The sequence below is a fragment of the Neopelma chrysocephalum genome, unplaced genomic scaffold (assembly GCF_003984885.1).
Source record: "Neopelma chrysocephalum unplaced genomic scaffold, ASM398488v2 Primary Assembly neopelma1_209, whole genome shotgun sequence".
In the NCBI taxonomy this organism is placed as follows: Eukaryota; Metazoa; Chordata; class Aves; order Passeriformes; family Pipridae; genus Neopelma; species Neopelma chrysocephalum.
This window is the reverse complement of record NW_020897871.1, coordinates 857836-885446: the sequence shown is the minus strand read 5'-3', so window position 1 is coordinate 885446 and position 27611 is coordinate 857836. Positions and strand designations below refer to the sequence as shown.

At 42.6% G+C, this 27611-nt stretch overlaps 1 long non-coding RNA gene across 1 annotated transcript; it reads left to right on the top strand.

Annotated features, from left to right (window-relative positions):
* The first annotated feature begins 18678 nt into the window (after positions 1–18678).
* On the top strand, positions 18679–21968 carry LOC113977236. Its single transcript, XR_003537294.1, has 3 exons — positions 18679–18755; positions 20618–20765; positions 21914–21968. It is a non-coding gene; the product is annotated as an uncharacterized LOC113977236 (long non-coding RNA).
* The last annotated feature ends 5643 nt before the right edge of the window (positions 21969–27611 follow it).

Here is a 27611-nt window from a genome sequence, read left to right as displayed (position 1 = left end):
TTTTAATGTAAATTAATGTGATTTATTCTAGTCTGTGGGGCAAGCAAACATGTCCAACTGTGCTCTGACAGGTAAGAGACAGTGCTAGGCAAGTTCTTCTGCTCCTGGACTCTCTGTGTACAGTTTGAGTACAAATATTTGCTATTTTTACTCTATGCATTTTTACAATGAAATGTAAACAAGGATATTAAAGCCAGATTCAAGGAAGATTGGGCTTCCAAGGTGCTTGCCTTTGCAAGATCAATTTATGGAATAAAATCCCAAGTCTCATTATTAAGTCTCGACTTGCAGTTCAGTGGAAAAAGACAATGCTAGTGACTATCAGAAACAGGTTTGCTGTAATTATTAAAAATAAAACAGATTAAATTATTAGTCAGTTAATATGTTTTTAGTTTTAGCTACTATTGAGAAAAATTTAAATGTGTGAAGATAATGGAAAACTAAGTCACTGGCAGTCCTCTACTTTGGTTTCTGGGTGAACTCCTCAAGAAGTGATCATTGCATTCACCATTGTAATGCAAAGGTACAGACTCTGCTTGCAAGGTTAATTCAAATCTGGTATAATGTCCTTGGAGGCACTGGCATCAGACCAAAATGAAATCACAGTGGATGAAATCATACTAAAAAATGGATTTTGCCAACACGACAGAGTTGCAAAGGTGGCATGTAGGAGTTTTTTGGATGGTCTGAGATGTGAGGAGGGTTCTTTTGGCACCCAGCAATAAAAATTCTGTACTCACAAAGAGGGTATTTTTCTGAGGTAAGCTATTTTTGGTTCCCCAAAGGCATAACTTTTAATTTGCACTTTGTAGAAGAATGTGAGTTGCTTATCTGCCAGGTAAAATAGAAGTGCAGTGTATTTCTACCTTGTGGTACCACAATAAATTGTCATTACTGGAAATTATACAACTTAATTCATATATTATCACAGAATGGGTTGGGTTGGAAGGGACCTTAAAGAACATCCAGTTCCAGCTCCCCTCATATGGGCAGGGATATATTGTGAGGGAGGAAACAGTGGGCTGTAAAGCACCACTTATGAAGTTTATATGTGATCTTTCATCCCTGTTTGCTCTTCACCACTCTTCATTTGTACACAATAAAGCCGTACATGTTCACTAACACCCAGCCTGGAATGCAATTAACCCAGAGTTTCACTGAAAACGTTCTGAATCCAAGGAAAGATGTCCAAATGTGGGATCAAGCCTGGAGTGTAGTAGCTGTTCATGCTCAGAGAAAAACCACATTTGTATTATAAGTGACACAACTCAAGTGTTTGTGGTCTGGGTTCTGGCTGCTCTCAGTCAGACAACATTTCAGGTCAGTAGCCTTTGAACCTTTTACTTGTAGAATTGGCCTCCAGATATGGCACATAAATGAGTCTGACCTTTACCACTCTCTCTGTCAGTCCTGGATAAAGAAATAGGAGCTGTGCAAGCAGGACAGAGTCAGTTTGGAGAGCAAACCTCCAGCTGTGTCAAAAGCATTCTTTAATATCCAGTCTGCTTTTTGGGGTCACGTGCAACACTGCACCACAGCCCAGAGCAGACAATCCCATGGCTCACAAGTGGTGTTCCCACCACACTGACAGAGTGAGCAGTTTGGGTACTCTCTGGGTGCTGTTAAGATCCAAAGTGAGCAGGAGTCCATCCTAAATGGAACACTGGGGATACCTGTCCCAAATATGCAGAAAGGTTGCTTGAAGAACACTAAATGCCAAGTGTTTTTGAGAATAAATCAGGTGTTAAAAACAGTAGAAATGGGTTACCAGTGCCATTAGGACTCACCTAAAAACCACAAGGCCATGCTCAGTAGTGAGCCCAATGTGTTTCTTGCCAGCACTCCCGTCCTGGCTGAAGCCTGGCTGATTTTCAGTGGCTGAGAAATTTCTTTCTGTACCAGCAAGAATCCTCCAACTTCCACTTGCAGGAACATTAATATGGGGTTGTGGGCACTGTTCAAACAAGAGGGGGAGAAGCTGTTGTCCAAAGGAGTGAGGCTGGTTTGCCCAGTTCACATCATTCCATGAAGGAGCAGCTGCACAAGGAGCTGCTGGCCAGGGCAAGCCACAGGACAGCTCGTGGCTCCTGCTGCACCCCACGTTGTTCCCATTGTCCCCAGTTCCTGTCCCCTGCATCCGGCCTGTGCCCTTGCTGGGTGTGAGTGCCTGTCCTGCTCAGAGTTATGATACTTTGGTGAGCAGCCAAGGGGCTGAGGATACAAGCTAGAATAGCATTTCCTTCCCCAGACCATTGTGCCAGGGGATGGGAGCTGTGCAGCCCCAGCTGTCCCTGCCCTCTGCAGCCACCCTGGGGTCAATGGCAACCTTAAGGCATCTCGGGAAGGAGCATCTGGCCAATTCCATAGGGCAGCAAACCTTCTCCAACAGCTCTGATTGTGAGAAAACTAAGTGAGAATTTGGAGTTTTCCTGCTGAGTGTGAAGACAGGAGGGCACCTCTGCAAAAGCAAATACAAAGGCAATCCACAAAAGGAGTTTCTAGTCTGCACCGGGACCAAAATGAGACAGTTCAAAACTCCCATCAAGAACAAGTCAAAAAAATCAAGAAAAGCCCCTGTGAAATCCAGTTAAGACTCTTATTCTTGAGCTGCAGTACTGGAATCCAGTTTTCTTCAGCTCCAGCAGGTATCAGCCAGTGCAGGCAGATTCTTTTCCTTTTTCTTTGTTTGTGATGGACCTCCTCTACTTTGCACAAATAAATAGACATGGACAGTGCTCATCTGGAGGGCAGTGCAGGGACTTGAAACCTTTGTCCTCACATTGCAGGTTTAACTCATTGGCCTCTCCTTGTCCCTTGCCTGGTCTTCCTCTGATCTGCATTCAGCCAAATGAATCTAAGGTCTGGCATCCAGAAGTGCTGAGCAACAAGCAGCTGGATTCTGAATACTGAAATATAGATTTAAGAGCCTAAGGTTAGGCACTAGTTTTGAAATTCTTGTGCAATTCACGTTGTGAGACAGTGTAGGGACAGCAGCGTGTCCAGGAGACACTTACAACAAACATTCTCCTTTACATCAGAAACAAGCCTTCAGTAAGGAGTGGATGGAGCACTTACCCAATCTGTCGTGGTGTTTGTTGTTTGCTGGGGTTTTTTTAAGACATTCCAAAGTACCCTACAGATTTCTGGAGAAATGTCTTGTACATTTTTTTTGTTTTCAGTAAAATGACAACAACAACAAAACGAATGAGTCCCATGCTACAGATCAGACAATGTTTCTTAAGAGGGCTTTAAAGCTTGTTGTTACACAAATACAATTTCTACTGCCAAGGGTAAGCTAATATATTCTTGGCATGCCTGGTGAGTCTTAAATCACAGACAGTGGGTACATTCTGCCTGACAGCCAGAGGAACAGAATTTGCCTTTGATAGATGCATGGTTAAGAACCTCTTGTTCAAAACAAAGCTTGTCCCACCGTGCTCACACCTCCTCGAGCTCAGGAGGCATTTTGCATATGTTAAGACTGCAGGGCACAAGAATGTTGTCATATGATTATATCTGCTGATTTTCTTAGAAATTACCCCAGCTGCGTTTTAATGCTGCTGCTATAATTTGAAATGAGTAATTGCTCAATGGATTAAGAATCCAACACATTTTATTGGGCATTTTAATATGTCTTTCAAGTGCGGTTTAAAAGATAAAATCTCAGCCTCCAAATTGCACCTTTACCAAAGAAAACAGACCATTCTCAGCTCTCTGGGTTTGCAACACTGTGCATGACCAACCCAATGGAGAAGGTTATTTCAGGAGGAGTCTTCCAGCAAATTGCCCCAAATGTTTAATGGCAGTACCAGCCAGACCCCTGTCACTGACGGGGGGGTGAAGCCAAGGGGTTGCAGGTGAGGGAGCAGCCTCAGATCACCCCCAAAGCCAGCTGCACACCAAGCCTCGTTCTTAGTCCCCCTCTTACAGCATTTTCTGTAGTATTCCTGAAAATATTTCTTTTTCCAAGGAAAAATCCATTATAAAAAAGCACCAGAAATATTTTAATTTACAAACAAGAAAGCCAATCCAGGGCTGTTCCTTTAACCTTCTGTTTCTGCAGCTGTGTGGTCATTGCAGGTGAACAATTCTTTTTTGTTGTTGTTGGTTTTTTTCCCTTTTTACCTTTTTTTTCCCCTCCTGGTTGTTTTGTGAGCTACTTTCTCATGTCTCATAGAAGAGCAGGGATGCATGGATACTAAATAGTAAACCAAAATGAAATGATATGTTCTCCAGCCAATGTAATGCCACAGTTCCTGGGCCAGGGCACATCACTGGGGCTGACTTGGACAGGGCAGCTTTTTCCCTGCTACACACTGACTCTAAAATCAAGTGTTTCCCTTCTGTCTGTGCAGACTTATTAAAGCCACCCCTGGTGGGAACTGTCCATTGGTGTTATAATATTAAAGTAGAAAACTACAGTTTGAAAGAAGCACTAAGGGAGATGAGAAAAGATTCTGTACATTAAAATAAACAAAAAGACAGAAATCACAGTTCTATCGAGGGAAGATGAGGAAATAACAGAAGAATAAAGATTAATTGTTCAATAACTTCTTTGCTTAAGTCTTCACAGTAAAAGGTTAATTCCCAGCAGGTCCTTAGAATAATTAAAATTAACAACAAATGGAGTACAGAGTAGGAAGAGAATAGGTTAAATATGTTCAGCTGGGTTAGATACATTCAAATGAGCAAGCTGCAAGGAAATTCACCCTGGAGTATTTAAGGAAATGGCTGAAGCAATCTGAACCATTAAATGATTGTCTTTAAGGACTCATGGATCATAGAAAAGTGAGGCCTCAAAAGACTTAAGAAGGAACAGATTTCTTTCTTCTATTTTTTTTCCTTCTTATAGGAAAAGAAAGGACCAAGAGTATTGCAGGTTAGTCTAGCTTCAAATAGCTAAATAGTTACTGATTTGTTTATTATCCATCTTAGAATATCCAGCCAATAGCAACATCATAAGTATTTTTGTCAAGAGTAAAATCATGCCATATTGATTTAATTTCCTTTTTTGACAGAATAACTGACCTTGTGAACCCGAGGGAAGCAGTGGAAATGCTGTGACACGATTCTGCACAACTGAATGTAACATTCATATAGAGAAGCATTGAAAGGTGTTACTGCTGCAGGTGCAAAAATGGATGAAAAAGTATTTCTGAACAGTTTGCTGTCAAAGACAGAAGTCATACAGCTGAGATCCCCGGGGGACTCCTGGGGGCTATTTGCCTAATGAGTAGGATAACAAAATATACAGTGCACCTAGAGTTCCTAAATCACATCACAGACACTCAAGCTTTGTGGAGCAGAAGTTTTTAATTGAACCTGATCTTGAGATATTGGAATGAGTGTCTGGACTCAGCTCTGAGGTTCAGCAAATAGAAATGTGGAGTTTTACCCGTACAAGGAAAAACTCTAATGTGCCATTCCAAACTGCGGAATAAAAGGCAATGTAACTTGAGGATGTGGATAAAGCAAATCATGATCCCAATGCACAACAGTGTTGTGCTGCTGTTGCTAAAAAAGGGAGGCACTGCTTGGTAGCCAAAACATCTGTTTGGCTGACAACTGGCTCTCACCAGGACTGTTGTGTCCTGGTCTTGACTTTCATGGCACAGCCCTAAGATGCCTGAAAAAGAGACAGGGAAGGAGAACTGGGAAATACCAAAAGAAAACCTCCTTATTTCATTTCTCAGGAATGTCTCTCCGTAGGAAGGTCCTGCTCCTTGGAGAGGAAAACCACCCTCCCCAGCACACTCACACTGGGATTTCTGGGTGGCATCTCAGGTCCCTGTGTGTCAGCAGTGGCTGGCAGTGCCTCCCCCCATCCAGGCCGGGCTCTGGGGGCAGCAGCTCTTTCGAAAGACCTTTGGAAAGCAGGCAGTGGCAGGACTCTGTCCGTGCCTCCCTGCCGGGCTCCCCCTGCCCCGCTCCCGTGCAGGGGCTGCTGTTCCCACGAATTGCTGCAGAGTGAGGACTTGATGTTCCCCCGTTCAAGAAAAAGCCTCAGGAAATTGCAAAAAGTCCGAAAAAGCCACAGTTTGTTTTCATAACATTCTTTTCCTTTTAGAGAATTAATTTTTCTTTTTTTCTTTTTTTTTTTTTTTTTTTTTTACAATCTCTCTGATAGTTCAGGAGTTAATGGACATTAATGATCTAAAAACTGCAGAAAAAAACTATGGCACCAGACACTGGAAAGATAGTTTGGCTAATTAGCAGGGCTTCATTTATGTAGGAAAAAAAGGATGTTTTAAGTTACACCAAGGAGCCTCAGTTTTGTTTGTTTATTTGTGTGGGTTTTTTTGCCAGCATCTGTTTCTGAATGAATTTCCAAGTTCCCTCTAGGTCCTCTCCTCTATTTTATTATTTACAAGGCAAAAATGTACATGTATATTATGGCTTGATTTCCTAATACTTAATTTAAGTCTGTCCAAAACCCAAACATCCAATTAATGTCATTCTGCAATGGGGAGAGTTCAGCATGGCATTAATCTCCTGCAAAGATCGATGTTTCAGGCTTGGGTATGGCTTTATCTCTGGAGATACTGCTCCTTCTACAGGCTCTGGCTGTAAATTTTAGATGACTAAATAAAAATGAGACAAATCATAGTCTCCACGATAATGTGACACCCTATATCTTCTTTCCAGTCATACACAGAAGGGCTGTTTCTCTCACCTAATGTATGAAATTTTAAAGGAGTCTGCTTCTATAACTAAATAATATCCTGTAACCATGGAACCTAGCAAATGTGATGCCATTAGCTCATTTTTCTCTTTCCCTTCTCACATTCATAGCCATGACACTTGTCAAATAACCAGAACACAATTATTTTGTGTTGGGCAAAGGAAACCCGAGGCACAAGAAATGTTGCATCTGCCCAGAAAAAATCTCAAATGTCACTCTATTATCCATCCCCTCCAGTTTGGTGAGGTTATATGGACTCCTACCCACACTGGGGTGTGTTTGCAGTGCTCGGGGTGCCCGAGTGCCACAGGGATCTCCTGTCACTGAGGACACTTGTGGCTGGCTGTGCCTCTGGCCTTGGCACAGCCACACCAAGGGCTGAGCTTTGCTTTACACAACACACCCTCAGCTCCTCATGCTAAGATTCTTGGAAGGGGATCTCTGCCATCCATCTGCACTATATGCACAAGAAAAGGGCTTTCAGCTTTTTCAGGAAACTAATTAGCTGTAGAATCTCAAAGAGCACCCTAAGTCTGAATTTAGAGCTCTCAGTATGAATCCATCCGTCTGGAAATCACTGTAGGAGCAGCAGATTGAGTTTGTAATACAGACGTGATCTGATGGCAATATTTATCTTAACATCCAAGAGAAAGGGTTCAAATTTGCCTTTCCAAAAGCATGATCCAGTCTTGCCTGGGGGCCTGTTTTAGATTGCGTTATGTGTGTCACCAGATCTTCTCCCAAAATGCTGGGTGCTTGGTTGGAACTGGCTGTTCCAGGTGACAGTTCCCCTCTTTGTTTCCAGCTGTTGCATTTACTATTAGTGGACAAGCAGCAATACATTTAATGCTTTCTTAATGTTTGTTTCTGTTAGGCAATTGTACTTGCCATGGGGATAACATGCAATCAGGGCTGGAAGAAACAGCAGTGTTTGCAAACTATGGGTGGGTGAGGGGAGACTCTTTAGTGGGTGCATCCAAGAACAGAAGGAGAAGGGTCTACAAGGCAGAATTTTCTTTAAAGTGTAGTAAAGTATTCAAATGTGGGAAGTAGCTCCTTTAGCAGAAAATACGTAAGCCAAGAACAGGTTGAATTGAGCACCAGCTGCTGCTCATGTAAACAGTGCTGCCATGCTCATCCCTGTAAATGAGCTGGGTTTTTATTATTAGAGGGAGAAGTGCTAATTCTATATAAAAATGTCCATACCTTTCTCCTTAGCAAAGGTTTAGTCACTGAAATGAACAGCTTACTAAATGTCCTCACCACTGTCCTGTGATAACAGGAGCTGCAAGGGATTTGTGTTCATCAAAGGGTTTCCTTAATGCAGCTTCAGTGTGTTGGGTTGTTTCCATTTCACTGGTAACAGCATTTTCAGATCTGGAGCTGCCCACAGAACCCCACCTTTGAGACAACAAATAGTCTGACTGGATGTTTAACTACCTGTGTGAATGTGCAGTTCCCAGATTTGCTCAGGGAAAGCCAGAGGTGGTGCAGGAGGACAGGCTGCACCTGCTGCTGTACAGCAGAGCTACACCAAGTTTTGTACATCTGACCTCAAATAAACTTCAAATTAAAGAGGAAACTACACACACATGCTCTTCTCCAGCAGCCACTCTTTCAGATAACTCTACCCAACTTCTGGTTTTCCCCTTCAGCCTACCAGGAATAGTGCAAGACTCAGCTCCTGCCTTGGAACAGGAGAATGAATTAGAAGATCTTTTGTCCCCTTCCATCACTTTTCTTCTATTTCTCTGCTCCTAACGATGATATTCAGGTCCTTTGCCAACCTCTCCACCTCATTTTCTTTAAATGGTGACATCTAACCTTGATATCCCAAGTGCTCTTTAACGCTTCTCTGAATTCCTTAATTATTGTTTTACCTGGAGTAACGGTGGGCACCACATTAAACACAGTCCTGCTCCAAATCCTTTATTTTACAGAGTTTTCTGTGCTATTTCTGTTTTAAAGTAACAGAAAACGTGATGAAAATACACATTGGACTAGTTAGGCAGAGGCTGAAGGTTTCAGCCTAATAATCACCAGATATTTCCTTTGATTTAGATAATTGATTTCAACACTTAAGTGAAGAAAGAAAATAGAACCATAAGAAGTCATTCTTCTGACTCAATGCTCTTGGAAATCAGTTCCTGAAGTCAATCAAAGAAATCAGTGTTTATCTGTTTTTCAGCACAGTTATTTTCCCTGTTATCAGTTGCCTGAAAAATATGTGCAATAACCTATAGCTGAAGTGAGCCTCCAATCTTCCCATTAGCTTTTGCAGTTGCTCCCAGAAAATGTAATGATATTTCATTGTTGCTGCCACACTGCCTGGGGTCTGTTATGGAATGTACTAAGACTACACACTGTTGGCCACACAGTATAATAGAGAGAAGCAGGTGGAAAAATAAAATATGGTTTTAATTTCCTGCCATCTACTAACCTTTTACTATACCCAAAGCAAAGAGGGATTATAAATAAGATCTTACTTTTTGCTTGTCACTTGATTGATGAACTGTTTAAGTAATTCTCACTATATGCATTTAAAACATATTTTCCCCTGCCACAACATGCTCTTGGATTTCTTCTCTGGGAACTTGTATTTACAGAGCTTTGCAAGGCCTAAGTGCTGCAGCTGAGTTTGCAGAATTCCTTGGCTTGCTTGTGTAGGATTGGGCATATAGACAAAATACTGGAGTGACAATCTGTAAGCAGAATGCCACTGCTCCAGCTCCTGCCACACTGACAGCACCAGGGCCCTGCCAGTGATAAAGAAGTGATGAAATTATCAGCGAGAGAACTTTGGGACTCACAGGCTGTACTGATGGCTGATTATTGTCCAGTTGGGGAGCACAGGCTGGGTAAATGTGTAACCACAGCAGAACCCAACCAAAACCCTCGGAGAGTCTGGAATGGAGGAGTCAGTGAGTGATTAACTGCAGAGGAGATGCTGTGCTCCAGCAGAGAGCTTGGGGGGATTGCAACAGCCCTTTCTAGGGTTTGGTGGCAGCTCTGTATGTCCTGAGGTCACTCATGCTCCTGTGCCCATTCTGAAATCAGCAATGCAGACATGGGCATTAACAAAAAGAATAGCAAACAAGCAAAAAACTCAAACAAAACCCCAAAACCCCAGCCTGATGGCAGATTCCAACAGGTGATCTGCTGTGTCACACTCTGTCACCTCCAGGGCAACACACCTTCCTTCCTCAGTAGTTCTGTGGAGAACAAGGGGAACACCCAGAGCAAGGCACTGCCTGGACTTGTATCCACACAGCTCTGGGTTACTGAGGGACAATTCCCTCCAAATGGACAATCCCCTTAGAACACCCAGCTTGGACACTCCCCAAACATTTCTTCCAGACAACAAATATGTCATTTTTTTCCTTGTTCTGACCCTGTTTGGCAGGAGGATCTCAGTCCCACACGTATCTACTGTAAAGAATCTCAATCCAAGTGCTCCTTGACTTGTTCAGAAGTGCAAGGTGCAGGCAGCTTCTCACAGGCACAACGTTCCCTCTTCCCAGGCTGAGAAAGAACATACACTGTGTCGTTTCACAGATTGCTTCCCTAAGCCAAAGTCATGAGGGAGAAATGCTCCGAGGGTCAGAAAAAACTAGTGAAACAGAAGCACTTCTAATAAAAATAAATGCTGGTTTTATTCCCTGTTCGAAAACTTCCCTCTCCTTGGAGGACGGAGTATTCTGTGACAAATGTTCTCATTCCTCTTTTATTTTTAATCCGAATTCCCAGCTGTAACTGGCCCCAGGTCACATGCTGTGTGTTCTGCCTGAACATCCTCGGGTGGCTGCAGTTGTGACTCATGTTCTCAGCTGCACGTTCTGTCTGAGCCACTCACGGGGGGACAAACGCTCTGCCAGCCCAGAGCTCCCTCCGTGCCCTGTAAAGTGTCCTGCGTGTCCAGGGAGGTGATCTGGGCACCTCCTTTGCTCACACATTAGTCAGTCAGGATGAAGGGGCAGCTGCCTGGTTGCTCCCAGGGACAGGAAGGGCTGTCCTGGCCCCAGAGGGAGGGCAGCAGAGCCCAAGCTCGCAGCCAGCAGGGCACGTGCCAGCTCCAGGGCTGAGAGGGAAATCCCTCCTGCTCAGGTGGGTTAAGGCAGATCTGCGAACAGAATCCCAGCAGGAAGAATTATTGTCACCCTTCTGAAATCCCAGCAGTATTCAGACAAACAGGCTTTAAAAATGCTGACCAAATTTGTGTTGGAACTTACATTTTTACCAACTCCGCAGCTCCTTGCCTTGGTTTTTGACTCTTTCTTTTCACTCAGTTGTAAACTTCTTAAATGCTGCTCTGTTCCCTGGGCTTCTATTCCTGCCTCCTTGTCTTGGAGGCCTGTGAATTTTTGGTGGCTGATCATGAAATCTCACTTTGTTCTATGGTTGCCTCTGAATAGGAAAAACCTTTGCAGATATTGGTGCTCTGAGGTAGGAGAGCACAGGGTCCTTTACGTTAAAGAATTTGTCTTTGGGTCCATGGTCTGAGCCAGCACTGACCAGCATGTTTTCCAAAATGACAGGGGAATGTTTTCAGCCTAGTCCTGGAAATGGCTGCACACGTATCACCCCAGGGTATGTGCAGAGTTCTCTTGTTTTCTTTTGTGACTGGCAGCCACATCTTTGACAGAGGGATTCCAGACATATACTCCAGATTTAGTACCCTGTCTCCACCTCAAAACCACCCAGAAGTTTGGAATATTTGAAAGACTTTTTATTTTATTTTCCCAAGTAGTAGTTCTAAGAAATGCAATCAGTAGGATCAACAGCCTGTATCAGCTGCTGCTTCTCTCATATTCCTCCAAGGCTTTGAAAAGAATGGCTGGATTTATGGAATCCTACTCAGGTTTTGTCTTACCCATCTATTTTCTCCTCTGTTTATACTGAGATAGATCAAATCTCTGGAGAATTGAGTCTATTTACCCACAGAACAGTGTGATTTAGCAGCAAGACTGTCAGTCCCTGTTTGAGAAGTCACTTGTGTGCAGACACCAGCCTGGAAAGGCACTTGTAGGGCACATTTAATTCAGAATTTGTAGCCATTCATTCCTGATCTGTGCTGAGCCAATCTACAACAGGGCTCCAGAATTGCCTAGGTGCTTCGAACAGGAATAAACCAAATTTGTTTTCTGTAAAGTGCTGAGCAATCCATGCAGCTTCTGCCCACCTTTCATTGCATTTGCACTGGTCAATAGCTTTGCTGACATGGAAGTTCTCTTGGTTTCTGTCCAATATATTTTACAAGTAACATAGCACTTGTATGAAGCAAAAATAACACCTGCTTTGTGAAGCAAGGTTCACCAGTGCCAGCCTTAGCTTATTTTTTAACATTAGGTTAAGTACTGGGATTACTGCAGTTTAACACAGTACTGTTTCTGAAAGCTTTTTGTCAGAAGCACAGCCAGTGGGGCATTTCCCAGACTCTCCTGGGAACTACAGGCATTTACACCAGCACTGAATTTGGACCCTCAAGTTTTGCACATTAGAAGGTGCAGATAACACCATGGCTGAGCTGCTGATGACTAGAGATAATTATATATTAGCCAGTGAATTTCTAGAGCAATTTTTGAGCTTTCACAGGAGAAGAAATGGAATAATTTCTCATTTTAGCAAATGATAGCTATTTGTATGCAACTGTGTTAAGGGGAGCTTTGCATCCAAATTAGTAACTTGAATAGAGCCTGAGCTCCAAGGCAATCAGGTAGGATGCTGGCTGAGGGAACAAAGCACAAATCTCTTTTCTTTACAATTTCCCCAGCAGTTTAAATACACAGAATATGTCACCTTGTTCTTCCAAACAACACAGGCAAAGAAATCGCTGCATTCTGACTAACTAGAGAAGGGGATTATCTTCTGCAACTGGCCCATGTCACGTACAGGACCTAGAAATTATTCTTTTACGAGCACTTGTGTAAGTGAAACCTGTTGACCAACAATGTGCTGTGTCTGGTCCCCACGTGGTGACTCAGCACAGCCTCAGTCCTGCAGCAGAGTGGGGAAGGAGGAAGCGATGGAGGCAAACCCGGCCCAGCTGTCAGGAGATGCTGGGGCAGGAACCCCGGGCTTGGCTCCCACGCTGGGTGTGCACGTGGGGCAGCCTGGGCAGGAACTACTGGGGCAAAAGAACGTTTCTGGTACACTGATTTCTGTCAGTGTCCATGTCTGTTCTGCAATGGGATACGGATCCTTGTTAATGCAGAGTCATCCTGGAGGAAGCTGAAGAGTTTGCACAGGAAAAGTTTTAAAATAAGCAATACTGTTCTAAAAGTCGACTGGGTTTCAAAAGAGACTGCATGAAATAATAACCACGTTATACCTTATCTGCTTTGGCCAAAGTGGAAAAGAAGTTGTGGCAGAACACTTCATTCCTTCCTTTTGGTGCTCCTTGGGGAGCGAATTCTGGCAGCAGGGTGTTCTGGGAAGGAGCAGAGGTGAGCAGGGCATCATCTGCTTCTGCTACATCCGTTGTCAGAAGACCTGGAAGCCTCGCTTTAGCAAGCTTTGACTTCTGCTGCAGTCTTTAATCTAAATTCTTGGTGAATCCTGATCTCAGGAGCCAAAAACTCTAGGGACGCTCTTGGAATAATCCTCAGGCTGTAGAAAACTAAAGGATCATTCTTGGCAGCATGGTACTGGACTGTAAGAGAGCCTTGCCAATATGCCTGGTTTATTAAACACAGAGAAATTGCTCTATATTTCTCTTCCTTCAAATTACAGACCTCCCCATCTCTGTATAACAACTCCTTTATCCTCATAGTGGTGAGGCTGTCATATAAATCTCACTCGCACAACAAGGAGGATTAATTACAGATCCAGAAATATTCTTGCCCACATTCCCACCCCTCCACAGCCCACAAACTCCTCTGGCAATTAAAATATGTGGATTATGGGTTGCTTCCCTAGGGTCACTGGAAAGCTAAGGACAGATGCTTGGAATCCTCTTGCTGTTGGGAATGCTGCTGCTCTCTGAGACATCAGCACCAAATAAATAAATAATTGAGGGTCAAGTTGGTTTTACTATATTTTGAAACCTCATGTTGATGCAACAGGACCTTGCAGTGCTGCAATAGGGCTGTGTTTGAAAAAGACAGCAAAAGTTTCACCTCATCTCAGCACCAGGCAAAGTCTCGTGAGGTTCATGAATAGCAGAGATTTGGTGCAGCTCCAAAATGGGATTGTTGTACACTTGCCCAGGTGGCCTTCCCATGTCTTCAAAGTGATGGGAATCATTGAATCACAGACTGGTTTGGGTTGGAGGGGAGGAAGGGACCTTAAAGCCCATCCATTGCATGAAGGCAGACTGGGAGATGGTTCAGACAGGGTTTGTTTTCAGTGTTCTCCGCGATTTTCTCAATTTTAACAGAAGGGAGGAAATTACTTCAGGATCATGAGAAAGTTTAGGTTAAGGACATACTTGATATTAATGGTCATTACAGACCTAAAGAGAGCCAGGAATTTTACTCTAGAAAACTGTTCTGTGTGGGCTGAAAGTCCTTTTTATCACCTCTTGTTATGGTTGTAAACGTTGCAGCACCAGTTTCACAAAATGAAGTTTCTGGCCACTTATCTGAAGAAAAACGCCTCCTAGAATTAATGATATTAACATCACTCCTGGCCAGTTTAAAATATTCATTCTGCTGGGTTTGCTTTTATTTTCCAGTGCAGCTGATGCAGCGACGCTTCCCTTCCTCCTGGAGGACTTTATTGCCAATACAAACTGACTGCTGCTGGGAATTCTCCTAAAAGTGGCTGCAAACAAGTATTAAATACAACCCCCAGCTTCCATAGAGGTCTGTGTGCTGCTAATGTCACTAAAACATTGTTCCCCACAGCCAGACCTGGCTGGCCTGGCCCCCTGTGTTCAGTGGCACACACAGATAGTGGGGTATCTCTGGGGGAAGCTCCTGCTTTGGCATCTCCTTTTTGTTTTGGCTATGCAAGGATAAGATACAGCAGACTCCTGCTTTCCTTATGAAATAAGTTGGTGCCCACCACCTCCTTTCTTCACTGATAATTAGAATCTGCTAATTCTGAATACATGCTGCCCCCCCCGAAATGTAACCCAGGTCCCACCTCTGGACTGTGCTTTTCACGCCACAGTTATCAGCCTGAATTTGGGTATCCTGTGGTGCAAATACATGTTGTTATTATATTGCAAGTAGTAAAGTACATATATTGAAGTTATTTATGTACATTGACATTATTTAACTTTGCAGCAATGTGGCAGAGACTAAACAGTTGCATTTGCCTTGAAATTCTGATATGTGGAAGAAACGGGTGAGATTATCTACACGGATACTCTGTGCAGAAGTCTAAATTACAGTGATGAGCTCCAGAAACCTCCTGACCTTTAACCTCTTATTTAAGAAATGAGAGGTAGAAATAACCTGAATAACATTCAGCCTTCCAGCAGCTGTGACGTGTGGGGTTATTTTGCACCCCTCTGAACAGATCACGTGTGTGTAAGGAGCAGCAGGGCTGGCACTGGGGGTCTCAGACCACAAAACCCATCTTGGTTTGAGTGACACTGTCAGGAGGGGAGCCACTGTCCTTATAAATCCATGGCTTAAGAGCTGGCAGCAAGGGGAGGGTTTTTCCCCTCTGAAACTCAGTGTAACCTGGCTATAACCCTTGAGAATGAGCTCAAACCCAGGCAGTTTAGTTCTTGTTCTCGACTTTTCACATTTTTTTTCCACAGCTGTGGTTCCCATTCCAGCAAAGACAGAAGCTTTTGCAGAAGTGCAACATTTGACATTCATTTTTCCCTTCTTCCTTTGAAGCAGATGGAAAGGTCACTCTGGAATAGTGCTACTAAATTAGACCTACCTGGGGTCTGATAGAGTTTAACAACTCCTTGCTGGTTTTTTGGCACATTAGGGGATACTTAAATTTCCCATTCATAAAAATAGGTACATACTTACATGAGAAGACTTTGATTAACAGAGCATGAGTTTATTTCATCTATTCTGATTCCATGTCACTTGAATGTGTAAAATCAGAAACAAGAGAAGGCAGAAGCAAGGAACTAGTGTTGTTTAATACCTGTCACCTTTTAATTGATAGAATGATTTCTTATAAACAAGTGATGATCCTCAGCCCCTCTAAACTGATGTTACCTGAACAAATACAAGACTCCCATTTAATCAGATATACCTGATGGGCTTTTCTATCACTCAGAATCTCAACTTTTGCCATTACTGCTGGTTCAGAGTTGAAGACGTGAATGAACAGTTAAATCCTGTCCTTAAGAGCAGTTTCACTTTAATCCACATTTTCTGGTCCTTTCCAATTTGCTGCAACCTGCATACAAAACATTAGAGAGCCTTTTCAAATTCCTGCTGCTTACCTATGAGACCAGAATATTCCGTATGGAGTAGGGAGGTTTATGGAGATTTTAAATATGCATTATAGATACTTAATAGGATGAAGGAGTGAATTTGCATTTAGATAGATGCTGCTATTGTTATGAATACATAATAATTTTGAAATGAGTTTTTGTAAAAGAGTTGCTTTAAAGGATTCTTAAAAAGAATTATAAAAATAATAAGTCTTAAATAACAGTGCTATTGTCTATTAATATCAAAGTAAGTTGTATGTAAGTGGCTTCAATCCTTTTTGCAAATAGGGGTAGTGAGTAACTGAGGTGTTATTTGTCAAGTGCATGTCAGAACAGGGAACAGAACCCAGAATTCATATTTGTAGTCTCACATCCTGCCTGCCTAGACCAGGGTGTCTCTAAATAGCTGCTGGAAAGGTGTCAGAAATGTGGCATTTCTGTGAAAGTCTGTGAGGAAAGTATATAGACCTTGCATAATAGGAGCTGCTGTTTTATTTATTCCAAGTATTTGAAGCCAACCACCAGTCATTTTTCAATCAGACACTGTTCTCCCAGGGGCTTGGACCCATTGCAGGAGTTGCTGCAATCCTGCCACAGTCTTGCAGTGAGTTGTGTTAATGGGTTGCAGTCGCAAGACTTTTCTTCAACCCATTTCAGTGCCACCAGGCTGCCACTGCTGACCCTGCTGCTGGGCCAGGCAGCATCCAGCACTCTCACATCCTACGATTTTTCCAGAATCCATAGATATTTTCTTTGTATGGTTTCTGTAGTGAGCAACAAGGACTGACACCTGGGTCTGACTTTATTGGGTGTTTGAGGACAACAGAGACATATTTATGTGTATAAGAAATTACACTGACTACAGACATCACACAAACTTTTTTTTGCCAAGTACAAGCCTGGCAAATTGAGTTTGGCTTCTGCAACACAAGATAAGAGTCTTACAGGTTCCATGTGTCCAAAATAAAAAAGATCTAGAGGTCAGATGAGGCCCTCAAATTCACCCGTGCTGTGCCCATCATCAGCAAACGACGCCCTCGGTGACCCATCTGTCACTTCCAATGGCTTTGTGTCACTGTAATGGACTGAAACTCAGCAAACAATTCTGTTTGTAGTTTCAGGTGATGAACAGTAATCAGCAGTTTGCTGCTTGGAGTTGTGTTACCTCTGCAGTATGAGAAGGGATGAAAAAAATTCGATTTTTAGCTGGTCAGCTGCTGTGAGCAGAGTCCAGCTCTCCTGAAGCAGCAGCACTGTGTGCAGTCTCATTTTCAGGGGGGAGGTGCACTTAATTGAAACCAAACAGCATATTTACCAGAGCTCATGTATGGATCTCAGGGAGCTTGAGCATTAACTGATTCCATCTTTCAACACTGCTGAAAGCCAGATGACACGAGAGAGAATGTTCTGTTCCTTAATGGTGTAGCAAACACTTCAGGCTGACCATCCCAGAACTGCTTTCTCTGTTGGTGTGTTGATTCAACAAGATGGGAACAGGAGGGAAAAGCAGTGGCTCAGCATGAACTATAGTTTGGTAAACAGCATTGGTGAACACAAGAGGAAAGGAAAATCATTCATTTAAAAGCTGGATCTCTTGGATCCCTCGATTTAGAGAAAAACTGCACAAACAGCCCAGCAGGCATGGAAAAAATCTGATTCTCTCTTTTGTCACCTGCTTAGCAGGTCATCATCTGGTGATGTTACACATTTGGTGAGAGACTCCTTTTGAACAGTTTCATCTGTCACACATCAAGGTTGGTATTTTGGTTCTAGAAGGGCAGCGTGGTGGTTGTGCCCAGCACTCATCACATTTCCACAGGGAACAGCACCAGTTGCCAAGCAGTTCTGCTCTCAGATTGACAGCAAGGACACCAAATTCCAGTGAGTCTCAAAGTACTGCAAAATTCAACCCCAGTAAAATCTTGGAGCTTTAAAACTGATGCTTTCAGAAGACAAGCACAGGCTCAGATGTAAGGCGGTTTCAGAGCCTTGGCAGATGGCTACTGAAAAGTTGTTTCTGACAGAAAACTGAGCTGAGCCACGGTGAGATGAATGAGTTGACACCAAGAGTTCAAGTGTGTGGTAGTTTATTTAGTGTGCAGTCAGCTTGATTTTCAGCCTGCTGTCTATACTCTCCTTGTGACTAAAAATAAACCTCCACGCACAGCAAAGAAAGTAATTTACTGGCACTTGGGCCTGATTTAAGAATTATAAAAGAAGGAAACATTAGTTGCATTTCTGTAAAAAGCACTTAATCAGCAAAGCAGAGTTCCTTTAAAACCTCAGAATGTTTAATTCTCCTTCCTTTTACTAAGCAGTCTTCCCCTTCAAGCCTGAATAATTGTTTCCCAACAAAAGACAGAAATAGTTTTAGAACAACTTTTACTAATGTTTACTGTGGCATATCGTGCTTATAAAATCTTTTTAATATGTAACCATTTAACTTCTGTTGGCAAGATAAATTCACGGTGGTACAGATATTTTGTAAATACCACACTAACTGAGCATCTGAGTCAGAGCAGATTGTAAAAGAAAATGGCCTTTGGAATAGACTCTGGGGTTTGCACACCACTAAGATATATTAGGCAAAAAATTTTAGGATGAACCAGAGTTGAGAGTTCAGTATGTTCTTCATGCTGCAGATGGCAACTATGTGCCCTGAACTCTTGTGGGGGCATTTCTGAGGTCACCAGCCATCCCTGGGGGAAGTGAGTCAGCAAAAGCGTAAGTGATTTCAACACCTTTGGTATAAATTCCATAGATTAGTAATATGAACTTTACAAAACTTTTCCTAATTTGGGACCTGTAAGACTTAACACTGAGTGACTAAAAAAAATTATACACACGGCCACAATATTTGCATTAAAACAGTGTTAAGGACTCGAGCAGGAACAAGATTGTATTTTCCTGCTGCATTTGAAAAACTGTCCCTGCCCTAGGAAAGGTTGAGGCAAGACAGTAGCTATTATAAGCTAATTGAATGAAGAACATTAAGAATGAGAATAATTATGTTATTGGGACAGAAATATATTGCTATTTATACCACAGTTCAAAAGATCTAGAAAAACATTTTTTGCAAAGGCAGATATGTCTAAAACGCTTGTGTTGGTAAGCAAAACCAATTGGAAAACACACACCTCAAGGTGAAAAAAAAAAGCTAAAAAAGCAGTTTTCAGGAAAAAAGTGTAAAAAAAAAGACCTCTAGTATCTGGTAAAAGAGTAAGAAAAGCATGTGTGGTTTAAAATGGAACATTCTTTAGGAGGAAGCACAGAAATTTATATCTGAAGGCTAAAGAGGATATTTTCTGCCATCAGTAATATAAGAAGTGAAGTTCAGATGTCATTACATGGCTGTGGCCTGTTAAATGTACCAAACATCTCTTTATGTGACTGCAGAACTAGGGTCCAAAACTGCAGCCACCCCCTGACAGCAACCTGCACATCATAGGAACAGAAGCAAAATGCAAATCCAAAATACACAGTCCTGGAGACTGTTCACAGGGGAATTCCCTTCTCGTTCCCCAAAGGATTCAGTTCTCTGGATCAGCACACAGTGGTTCTCTGTTCACCCCAGTGGACAATAGTGTGACAAACCAGGAGGTTTTATCCCATTGTTCCAGGCAGTCTGTACATTAAACTCACACAATTATATCTAGAGCAAACTGAGCACGTCAGTTGCTCCAGACTTTAAGCACTTTAAAAGGCATCCACGTGAGCCTTCTCAGAGGTGTATTCATCAGGGTGCTCTCGTTACAAGTGTTTTCCCTAATCCAAGACCCAAATACATGATGCTGAGCCCTGCAGGCATTTTGCAGAATTGTGATTCTCCTGTGAGACTCTGTGGCTGTAACACAATGAATGGAATATATCCATTTATAGATGGAGTTTTCCATCTGTGGCAGGTTGAAAGTGCTAATTCAAACGTCCTTCATTTCTCTCTAGTGTTTCAGGACACAACAGGATGAAAATCACTTATATGAAATATGATCAATGTTGAAAGCCAACACATTTTAGATCATTAAATTATGCCTGTAATTTCTACCTGCTATTGTCAGGGAAAAGATATGAGAAATGGGGTGTTTCTATACAGTTTTTCTGGGACATTCAATTATATGTGTATGATTTGTATGTTTATATCTGTTGTTTTATGCACCTGAACACCAACATCCAGTTGTCATTTGACCATTAATCAGCTTCTTCCCTTGTGATACAAAATCCAGTCGTCACAAATTGCACAGTAGGTTTCATAACCTGCTGCAGTGCAGCCATGGTGGTGTTCATATTCCAACACAGCCACCCATGTTGCTTGGCCACACACACGCCTCTGGTCTGGATTTATGGAAGAAGCTAAAGAATTGGAGCCTGTTGTATATTTTATCATGTGTGAAAATAACCTTGCAGAAACATACAGTGAGGATTTTGTGGCAGCTGATGTGCAGAAGCAACCCTGAGGTAACAGCTCAGGGAAGACCAAGCACTTCAGCTTGAGTTAAACACACCAAGGTCAGCTCCAGGGGAGGGCTTGGATCATAGCACAGTTTCACCAGGGTAAATACAAAGTGCTGAGTCTCCTCTTTTTACTTCAGAATAGGTCCAACAGTTATTTATCCATTTATCCATTATTTATCCTGCATTTTGAGCAGTGAAGACCAAGCCTTCTGCAATATGGCCGCTTCTGTATTGGTTCATCCATTTCCAGGGGAAGTGAAACACAAAATGCCACTCTTTCTGCAGGTGAGCAGAGGGGATTTTTCAACCTCTGACCATTCTTTCCAGTCTGACTGTCCCTTACACAGCTTGACAGATGCAAACAAGATTTCCCTACTGTTTGCACTTCCTTTTATGAGTTATTTACTTTTTTATCTGGAACCTGGATTTGAAGCGCTCCCGTGCTCACAGTTTTGATCCAAAGGAATCCAGTGGCTGGCTGTTTGTAGCTTACTCATTGTTTAAACAAGCCCATAGTTAGGCAAAGAGAACAACTAGCCTAGTTTATAGAGTTTAGTCTATCCTACACTGACAGAATTATCTCTTTTTTAACATGATTAGGCCAAAATTTACTGCAGTTACTACAGTTGCTACAATAGAACAGGCAAAGCCAAAATAGCTTAAAATACTTCTGTAGGAAGCTTAATGAACTTTGAAAGCTGTTTGTCATTCTTTCGTTCAGAGTCCAGTCCGAGGATTATGTACTTAAAAATCAGTCCTCGGGCTTCAGGCTTCACTTTTCCATGCTGGTGACCATCCTTGTCATGTGGGTCCAGAAACAGAGCCTTGATAAACCTTTAGCCCAACATTTCTAATGGCTGAGATACCAGGAGAAGCAGAGCCCAGCAGGTAATGGGGCAATGAAAAAAGGGATTTAACCTACACTTGAGTTCAAAAGGTACAGGGAGAGGTGAGGAACAGAACACAGGAAGGGCAGGGACAAATGAGCCAAAGAACTACACAAAGAAGTAGGAATGAGACACCAAGCCATTATGAGTTGCTCCCTTGGTTTATGACAGGTAATTGTTTGCCTTTGTGTGCTCATAAATGCATTTAAAATAAACAGAACATTTCCTAGTATAGGACATGGCACTGTTTTTTTCCTGGTAGAAGTTTTAAGAATACCATCAGAATATTTAGATGCTGACATGTAAAACTCAACAAAAGAGCTACAAGCCTTTTCCTGTTATTAAACAAACGGAAAGTAAATATTCAAGATTGGGATATACTCCGTAAGAGGATGTTCTGGCTTTGGTTGTTTTTTGTTTGGGTTTTTTATTAAAAAACACTTATACTTTTGGCAACAAATTGATTCATTTGGTTTATTTCCATTCTCAGAATGTGATGATTTAGGCCTTTATCTTGATTTCCTTGTTATTTTGTCCTTCTGTCAGCTATGACTCATGAACCTGGACAGCATTTAGGATGAGCTCTGAGACACAGTTCAGGTAATATCTGAAGCCTGTAGGATTGTTTCTGTGTTCTGTGCTTAAAGGCAGACAGCCATGTTAAAGCACATTCCTGGACCAGGCAGGGTCTAAATTAAATGGAATGACACCAGATTTTCATTTTGTTATGTAACAAAAAAAACCTATTCTGTTTTCTTACTATTGTAAATGAGGTAAAAGTGTTGGAGTCAAATTCAGTTTTAGATTTTACACTCACATCTACGAGAATTATAAATCACTAGAGCCTAGTTTGCATCTGGTGCTGGAACCTGCCTTACAATGTTCTGGCACATAGCATTCCCTCAAATCTATTCTATCCTTACATTTAACAAACTGAAAATGCCTGGGAAACCGGAAGAAAAACAGTGAAAAAAAAAATCTGCTGGGTTATGCCTAGAACAGAATTCAATAATCTTAAATAAGGTCTTCATTTCAGCTCCTTGGAATTCCCAAGTATTTGAATGAAATAGCTGCTCTCCGACCTCTTATTAATGAATGGGTATGGAAATCACAAAAATGTGCAGTGAAGAGCATCTTCAATAAACAAACCTAGAGTTTTATTAAAATTATGAGCACAAACTTACATGCACAGGAGCATGACTGTGCCTTCCAACACCCATTAGATACTCAGGCAAAGTAGGTAAACATTAGGCATCAATATTTGAAGAGAAATGTAATGAGCAAAGCAATTATTGAACAATTATGCAGGCGGATCTAAAAATGTGAGCCACTGTTTTAAGGATTCTGCACTCACCTGAATGCAAAACAGAGCTCTGAATAGAGAAACTAGGGGGGGAAAGCTTTTTCCAACTATTTGTATTAACTGTAAATTAATACAGAACACAGAATAATTTGAAAAATGATTAGGAAAAGAAAGGTTGCAAACAATCAGGGAGACAACAATCAATATGTGAAAAGTCTGCCAGCCTTAAAGGACCTGTTTGAGAGTCTAAGGTGTGCAAGTGAAAAATGGGGTTTGAGTGTTTTGTGCTAGATTTGGTGCCTTTTTAGACAGAGGCCCAGGTGCACACTTCCCTAATATGAAAATCTATCTTGTATTTACATCTCTCAATGGAGCATAGCAATTTTTCTGCTTTCTGCATGGGGCTGCTGCGGTCACTGAAGCTTTAATTGAAAATTGCTGAAACATGGACACCTAGTGGAGACACCCCACTCTGACAGTTCTCTTTCCAGTTGCAATACAATTTAAAAATGGACTTTTACTGATGGTCTTGCTGGAACCTGGAGTTTTGCCCTTGTTTCTCACTGCCCTGCCCAGTGCTCAGTCACATGAGGTGAAGGTGAGAGTCAGAATTTGGCAAAACAGAAGCTGTACATCATTTAACAACTCACCCAGGGGATTGATGAAGCAGAAAAACTAATGACCTACAAAAGAACAAATGTTTCTTCACCAAAAGATAAATAAATCTGATGCTGGAGCTCAAGGGCTGGGCAAAACTCGGGGGCTGTAAGTGCCCTTAATTGCACTTGGAATGGCAAGCCCAGAGTTTCTGCATTAGTTTCCATGGGGAGAAAGAAAGAAGTGACTTTGGGGAGGCTGAAAGACTTGATGCAGAGAAAATGAATGTTCACATCATTTTCAAATTCATGTAGTTTGTAATAGAAATTGGGAGCTGCCCAAGAGGACAAGGAGTGACTGTGCCCTGTGATGTCTGTGAGAGCCCTCGGGCTGTACCTGCTGGGATGGGATGGGATGGGATGGGATGGGATGGGATGGGATGGGATGGGATGGGATGGCAGCTGGATCAGAGGGTTTGCTACAACAATTCCTCATCCAAGTGTGTTTAATCTCCAAGAACAAAAAAGCACTGTCCAAGTCTGAAGTAAGTATGTTAACAACATATTCATATTTAATGTTCTCTTTTCTCATGCTATTCATTTTACTGCTGTCCACCTCGGGATTTCTATTATGAGATTCCTTACTGGGTTGATGCTTGGCCAATATTTGTCTGACTTCTCATTTTTTTTGTCTCCTGTGAAAACCATCTGAAACTAAGCAGAAACTAACCTTGATTTATTTCTTTAATAAACAAAATTAAGATACTGCATATTAATAAAAATGAAAAGTATTCCCTAGTTGTTTTTTTTTTTTAAGTTTCCAAAAACAGTCCCATATCTCTGTCAAAGTTAATGTAACCAGAATTTCCATGGGAATTTCTGTCAGTCTGGGGAAACTGGAACTGGCTAATGTAAATAACTACAGTCCATCTTCCCACTACTGTCCAAATCACCTTGTGAGAAAGAAAAGGGCTTTATTTAAAAAGGAGAGTGACCTCATGTTTCTTCTGTGGACTATAACTAGTACGGGATAAGAAAACTTCACAGGCACATTCTGTCGAAAACAGACAGAAATTATTATAATGACAAACCATTACTTGAATTTTATGAGATTCTATGCAAAACTTTTTTTCTTGGCATGGATTCCAAAATTACCTAAAGACACTATAAGAATAGATCATTCTTTTATGATTTTATGACTAACTTTCTTGAGAGTGCTACATGGGCAAAGAGTTTTACAAGCTGACATTTCTGTTTTTTTTAATAAGCCTAAGCATGTAAAATATGTATTTAAAGAGTACCTGGCCTGTATGTTTTGGCTGAGATAGGACTGAGAATTAACTTCCCAACTCCCTGTAAAAGCCCCTAAGCATCCAGGAAACAATCACCTTGGATAACAAAATTCCCTGCATATGGCAACTTCATTTTATGGAGTAGAAACTCCATAGCATGATAATTAGTTAATATTAGTTGTTAAATATTAGTTAATGTAATAGTAAATGAACTCCTATTTTATAAATGGAGTGTTTCATACAAATAATTCCAGATGAACCCTGCAGTGCAACAGTCACAGTGGAAGGACACAAACCACAGAGAGGCTGAGAGCACACAATTGTAAATGTTATGCAGATTTGAAAGGAAATTACCACGTGTGTGGTCACAGGAGGAGTTTAATAAGCCTGGCAGGGAGAGCATGTCTTGCCACTGTAACTGGTTTTCAGCTCTACTCCTCCACCACTGTCTGAGAAATCCCATAACAACACAGAGCAGAAGCATTTTCCTCCTGGGAAGACATTGCCAGCTCAGAGGGATGCACTTGTGTCCCACAGGGGACTGTGCTATAGAATAAACATATTAATATCCATATAGCATGGAACTTCTAGGGGAGGCAACATAAACAATGGGACACAGCCAGACAACACCACTGAAAATCAGGCAGCAAAGATAACTGTGTCAGAGTTGAAGGCAATGCATTTCTAGAACTGAAGGGTTCCAACCATCATGATTTAGAGAGTCATATTAGGCTTGTCAGAAAGCTGACATTGGTTTGGACCTTAATGTAATAATGCAGTAATTCAGCTGAGTTTCAAGAAATAGTAAGCAATTGAAAACTCTCGTTAGAGCAATGAATCAGCCAGAGACAGCATGAACTAGTCTGTTCTCAGAATGACATTTCTGAACCGAAAGACAGATGGAAAGCTAAAAGATGACTTGGCAAAAGCTGCAGGTGTTCAGCCTCTGTAGGGCAGCACAGAGCCCTGGATTCTCTGCTGCACTGCAGAGAGCAGGAACACTCCTGGAAGGAAAAACAAATCCTGAAAACTCCCAGGAAAGAGATCTCCAGGGCTTTTAGTGCAGTCCCCTGTCTCGAGGCAGGATTAACTTTATTTGTAGTGGTCCTGGCAGATGTTTGTCTAACCTGCTCTTAAAATTCCCAGTGATGGGCACGATAGAACCCTCAGTGTCATCCTCACCTCACAGGTACAATATTATTTTGTAATGTGACCCCCTTGCTCCTCCTATATTCCAGTGGTCATGCAGAACAATGCATGACCCCCTCGTTGCAATGGTCTCTTTTGCCCATTTCACCATTTCTAGACAGTTATTTCAGTCTTTCCTCACAGATCACTTGTCCCTCTCCCCTTGGCTCCTGGCAGCAGTGTGATATTTCTGCCTCTCTGTGATTCACTCTGACCTTGAGGGTTGCTATTCAGAGCCTCTCATTTAGGTGCTGCCCAAACGCCGGCTCATCACAAAAAGAGAGCTGCAGACATTTGTGAAAGTGTCTGTACAATTCTAAAAGAAATGTGGCATGACTCATCTAAGGGAGCTTGTCCTTCAGATAGCAAGTTCTGGTTGCAGCACAGTCTGGGCTTATCATCAGAAATGGGAGCAGATATTGGGTTGAAGGAACAGGGGTGTGATTAGTTAATTGAGTGACTGGCGTATGCTGCTGGTCCCTCTCAAGGCTGCTCAGAGATAAAGAGATGTGAAGGAAAGCCAGTGACCTGTAGCTCTGTGTTTTGTCTCCTTCCCCCTTCCCCCTGTAATGCACATCTTGGAGTAACGTCTGCACAAGGTGAAAATACAGATATATCCAGCACAGATAAACTCCACTTCCATTGAAATGAGGCTTGATTTGACAAATTCAGAAGGAATTTTGAGTCAGTAACAATTTTGATGCCAGCTTTCATCTTCTTACCTGCAATATTTTAACACTGGGTATTTTAATGGCACAATTCGAAGAATGAGCCTGAAGTTATCAGAGCATTTCTCTCTACTTTGGTGACAGGAATACAACAGGCCCCTCTGTGGTTTAGCTTCAACACTTTGTATGTGAATCGGCATTCAAAATAAATTAACATCTTGAGCTGGTATAGAAAGTGAACCTCTGTAGGCAACAGCCATAAGAACACAAGCTTGTATTCTCATGGTTTGTGCTGTATTTCCTGTGTGGCCTTGTAACCATTATTCCCTGCCCCATGGCTCACCAGTCTGCCTGTAAAATGGCAGTGGGAGATAAAACACCTCATAAGAACGATGTGTCTTTACAACCTTTCACCAGTGAGCTCACTGATCTCTCTGTTGGGAATCAGAATTCTCTCCTGAGAGTCTGTGTCCCTGGAGCCAAACTGGCTCAATCCTCTTTGTGTGACAGTGGTACCTCCCAGTGTCACCTAAAACAAGAGCAGTTGTACCGGAGGTGCAGGGTTTGATGGGCAAGGCTCAAGCTGCGAATCAAAACAGAAGAAGGGACGTCTGCTCCTCACTGAGCGGTGAAAACACTTTGCATTGTACTCAGGTACCTGATTTTACCTGTTTTTGTAATTGCACGAGCAGGTCCTCCGGAGCCAGCCCTGGTTCCCTGGGCCAGCCAGGGCTGTGTTATCCCGGGTGCTTCCTGAGCCACAGCTGTGACAGGCCAAACCTGAGCCAAACCATCCGCTCGAGCGGAGCACCGGCTGTGCCTCACCTCCCCCGCTGTCCCACGGCCAGCACCGAGCTCACCGTCAGGGTGCAATGGCATCCCCACCTGTCCCATGGCCCGCACCGAGCTCATCGCTCCGGGCCGGGTGTTCCACAGTGTCACCCTTCCCGCACTTTATGATGTTTGAGCCGCAGTGCCGGTTCGCTTGCCCCTGGGGACAACACGGCAGCCCCGGCGGGGACATCACCGCACAACAGGCGGGGACATCGGCAGGGACATCACCGCGGCCCCGGCGGGGACGGCAGCGCTGCGGGGCGGGGGCAGCGGGCAGCCCCCTCCTGCCTCTGCCCGCCTGGAGCAGCTCTGCGGCCCTCGCCCGCAGTCCGGGGCTCCCGCAGCCCGGGGGTCCCGCAGCCG